This window comes from Psammomys obesus, unplaced genomic scaffold (genome assembly GCF_907164565.1).
Source record: "Psammomys obesus unplaced genomic scaffold, mPsaObe1.curated_primary_1811, whole genome shotgun sequence".
Classification (NCBI taxonomy): Eukaryota; Metazoa; Chordata; class Mammalia; order Rodentia; family Muridae; genus Psammomys; species Psammomys obesus.
In genome coordinates this window covers 7,919,614-7,924,481 of record NW_026596064.1, presented here as the reverse complement: position 1 = coordinate 7,924,481, position 4,868 = coordinate 7,919,614, and the positions used below count along the sequence as shown (strand labels likewise).

The 4,868-nt window shown below is 38.0% G+C and overlaps 1 pseudogene; it reads right to left on the bottom strand.

The window, feature by feature from the left end:
• Positions 1-1,480: 1,480 nt before the first annotated feature.
• LOC129689892 (small nucleolar RNA U3) lies at positions 1,481-1,572 on the bottom strand (annotated as a pseudogene).
• Positions 1,573-4,868: the final 3,296 nt, after the last annotated feature.

The window sequence follows — 4,868 nt, the reverse complement described above, 5'->3', positions numbered from 1 at the left end:
TTATGAGTCTTAGTATCTGCTTTGATACACTGCTAGGTAGAGTCTTTCAGAGGACCTCTGAGGTAGGCTCCTGTCCTGTTACTTGTTTTCTCCTACATCCAATGTCCATCCCATTTGTCTTTCTAAGTGAGGACTGATCATAATTACCCGGGTCCTCTTTCTTGTTTATATTCTTTCGGTATATAGATTTCAGTATATTTATCCTATCTTATAGGTCTATATAAGTGAGTATATACCATGTGTGTCTTTCTGCTCCTGGGATACCTCACTCAGGATGATCGATTCTAGGTCCCACAATTTACCTGCAAATTTCATGATTTCCTTATTTTTAATTGCTGAGTAGTATTCCATTGTGTAGATGTACCACAATTTGTGTATCCATTCCACAAATGAGGGATATCCGGATTGATTCCAGAGTCTGGCTATTGCGAATAAAGCTGCTACAAACATGGTTAAGCAAATGTCCTTGTTGTGTACTTGAGCATTTTGGGATATATGCCTACGAGTGGTATACATGGATCTTGAGGAAGCACTATTCCTAATAATCTGAGAAAGCTCTAGATTGATTTTCAAAGTGGTTTAACAAGTTGGCACTCCCATCAGCATTGGAAGAGGGTTCTTCTTTCTCCCCAGCCTCTCCAGCATGTGTTGTCACTTGAGTTTTGATCTTATCCATTCTGATGGGTGTCAGGTGAAATCTCAGGGTCATGTTGGTTGCATCTCTCTGATGGCTAAGGATGTTGAGCATTTCTTTAAGTGTTTTCTGCCATTCTGTATTCCTCTACTGGGAATTCTCTGTTTATCTCTGTACCTCATTTTTAAATCAGATTGCTTGATTTGTTGCTTTTTAACTTCTTCAGTTCTTTATATATTCTGGATATCAGCCCTCTGTCAGATATACGATTGGTGAAGATCCTTTCCCAGTCTGTAGGCTGCCATTTTGTTCTGATGACAGTGTTTTTTGCTTTACAGAAGCTTTTCAATTTCATGAGGTCCCATTTATTGATTGTTGCTCTTAGAGCCTGTGCTGTTGGTGTTCTATTCAGGAAGTTGTCTCCTGTGCCAATGAGTTCTAGGCTCTTCCTCACATTTTCTTCTAACCGATTTAGAGTATCTGGTTTTATGTTGAGGTCTTTGATCCACATGGACTTTAGTTCTGTGCAGGGTGATAAATATGAATCTATTTTCATTTTTTCTGCATGTAGACATCCAGTTGGACCAGCACCATTTGTTAAAGATGCTGTCTTTTTTTCATTGAATGGTTTTGACTTCTTTGTCAAAAATCAAGTATCCATACTTGGGTAGAATTTATTTCTGGGTCTTCTACTCAGTTCTATTGATCCACTATCTGTTTCTATGCCAATACCATGTAGTTTTTATTACTATTGCTCTGTTGTACAGCTAGAGATCAGGAATAGAGATGCCTCCAGATGATCTGTTGTTGTACAGGATCATTTTGGAAATTCTGGGTTTTTTTGTTTCTCCACATGAAGTTGAAAATTTTTCTCTGAAGGTCTATAAAGAATTGTATTGGTAACAAACTATAGAAATGATCCCTGAAAGTATAGTCTTCCCTACAGACTATCAAAGCAGACACTGATACTTAAGTCCAACTGATGGGCAAAGTGCATGGAATCTTAAGTAAGAAGTGGGAAATAGTAAGATCTGGAGAGGACAGGAACCCTACAAGGAGAGCAACAGAACCAGAAAATTTGAACACAGGAGTCTCCCCAGGGACTCATATTCCAACCAAGGAACATGCATGGAGATAACCTAGAACCCCTGCACAAATGTAGTCCATGACAGCATAGTATCCAAGTGGGTTCCATAGTAATGGAAAGAGGGACTGCCTCTGACATAATCTGATAGGCCTGTTCTTTGATCACCTCCCCCTGAGGGGAGAGCAGCCCTACCAGGCCACAGAAGATGACAATGCAGCCATTCCTGATGGAATCTGATAGACTAAGATCAGAAGGAAGGAGAGGAGGACCTCCCCTATCAGTGGGCTTGGGAGGGACAAATGAGAAGAAAGGGGAGGGAGGGTGGGGCTGGGTTGGGAAGAGGGAGGGGCTTATGGGGGGATACAAAGTGAATATACTGTAATTAATAAAAAATAAAAAAATAAAAAATAATAAAAAAGAGCTGATAGGCTAGGTTCAGAGGGAAGGGGAGGTGGACTTCCCTTCTAGGTGGACTGGGAGATGGACACAGGTGGGGCAGAAGGAGGGTGGGAATGGGAGGGGAGGAAGGAGGGAGGTAAAAGAAGCTTACAAAGTGAATAAACTAATTAATAAAAATAAAATTAATTAAAAAATGGAATAAAAAATTGTATTGGTATTTTTATGGGAATTGCATTGAATCTGTAGATTGCTTTCGGCAGAATAGTCATTTTCACTATGTTAATCCTACGGATCAATAAGCACAGAAGATCTTTCCATCTTCTGATATCTTCTTCGATTTCTTTCTTCAGAGACTTGAAGTTTTGTTTTTTTTTTTTTCAAACAGGTCTTCTTCACTTGCTTGGTTAGAGTTACTCCAAGGTACTTTATGTTATTAGCGGCAATTGTGAAGGGTGTTGTTTCCTTAACTTCTTTCTCAGCCCTTTTGTCTTTGGTATACAGGAAGGCTTCTAATTGTTTTGAGTTGATTTTGTATCCAGCCACTTTGCTGCAGGTGTTTCTCAGCTGAAGGAATTCTCTGGTTGAATTTTTAGGGCCGCTCATGCATACTATCATATCATCTGCAAATAGTGACACTTTGACCTCTTCCATTCCAATTTGTATTCCCTTGATCTCCTCTAGCTGTCTTATTGCTCTAGCTAGGACTTCAAGTACTAAATTGAAGAGATATGGAGAGAGTGGGCAGCCTTGCCTTGTCCCTGATTTCAGTGAGATTGATTTAAGTTTTTCTCCATTGAATTTGCTATTGGCTATAAGCTTGCTGTATATTGTATATTGCCTTTATGATATTTAGGTACATGCCTTGTATTTCTGATATCTCCAAGACTTTAAACATGAATAGGTATTGAATTTTTTCAAATGCTTTTTTGGCGTCTAAGGAGATGATCATGTGGTTTTTCTCCTTCAGTTTGTTTATATGGTGGATTACATTGATGGATTTCTGTATGTTGACCCACCCTTGTATGCCTGGGATGAAGCCTACTTAGTCATGGTAGATGATATCTTTTATGTGTTCTTGGATTTGGTTTGCCAATATTTTATTGAGTATTTTTGCATCAATGTTCATAAGAGAGATATGTCTAAAGTTCTCTTTTTTTTTTTGTTGGGTCTTTGTGTGGTTTTGGTATCAAGGTGACTGTGGCTTCATAGAATGAGTTTGGTAATATTCTTTCTGTTTGTATTTTGTGGAATAGTTTGAGGAGGATTGGTGTTAGCACTTCCTTGATGGTCTGGTAGAATTCTGCTCTGAAACCGTCTGGCCCACGGCTTTTTTTGGAGGGGAGACTGTTGATGGCTGATTCAATTTCTTTCAGGTATATAGGGCTATTCAGTCTTTCTACCTGATCTTGACTTAATTTTGGTACATGAAATCTATCAAGAAAGTTGTCAATTTCAGTTAGACTTTCAAATTTTGTGTCATGTAGAATTTTGTAGTATGACCTAATGATTGTTTGGATTTTCTCAATGTCTGTAGTTATGTCCCCCTTTTCATTTCTGATTTTACTGATTTGGATAGATTCTCTCTGCCTTTTAATTAGTTTGGCTAAGGGTTTGTCTATCTTGTTGATTTTCTCAAAGAACAAGCTTTTTGTTTCATTGATTCTTTGAATAGTTTTGTTTCTAATTGATTGAATTCAGCCCTGACTTTGATTATTTCCAGCCATCTGCGCCTCTTGGGTGTATCTGTTTCTTTCTTTCTTTTTTTTTTTTTCCTAGGGTTTTCAGTTGGGCCATTAAGTTGCTTGTATGTGATGTTACAAATTTCTTTTTGGAGGCACTTAGTGCTATGAATTTTCCTTTGAGCACTGCTTTCAATGTATACCATAAATTTTGGTATGTTATACCTTCATTTTTTTTTTTTAATTCTAGGAAGTCTTTAATTTCTTTCTTAATTTCTTAACCCAGTTGTCATTGAGTAGCAAGTTGTTCAGTTTCCATGTGTGTGTAGGCTTTCTGTTATTTCCATTGTTGTTGAAGTCCAGCTTTAGTACATGGTGGTCAGATAAAATACAGGGGATTATTTCAATCTTCTTGTGTGTGTTTAGGCTTGCTTTGTGACCAACTATCTGGCCTATTTTGGAGAAGGTTCCATGAGGTGCTGAAAAGAAGGTATACTCTTTTGAGTTTGTGTGAAAAGATCTGGAGATGTTTATTAGGTCCATTTGATTTAGGGACTCTGTAATTGCCTTTATTTCCCTATTTGGTTGTTGTCTAGTTGAACTGTTCCTTGGTGAGAGTGGGGTGTTGAAGTCTCCCACTATTAAGGTATTGGAATTAATGTGTGATTTAAGCTTTAATAATGTTTCCTTTGCGAATGTAGGCACTCTTGTATTGGGGAGCATAGATGTTCAGAATTATGATGTCTGCCTGGTGGATTTTTCCTTTGATGAGAATGTAGTGCTCCTCCTTATTTTTTTGATTAATTTTGGTTGGAAGTCTATTTTAATAGATATTAGGTTAGCCATTCCAGCTTGTTTTCTGGATCTATTTGCTTGAAAAACATTTTTCCAGTCCTTTACTCTGAGGTAGTGTTTATCTTTGTTGCGTAGGTGTGTTTCTTGGATGCAACAGAATGTTGGATCGTGTTTCCACAACCATTCTGTTAGCCTGTGTCTTTTTATTGGAGAGTTGTGTCCATTGACGTTGACAGATACTAGTGAGCAATGAATGTTACTTTCTTTTGATGCA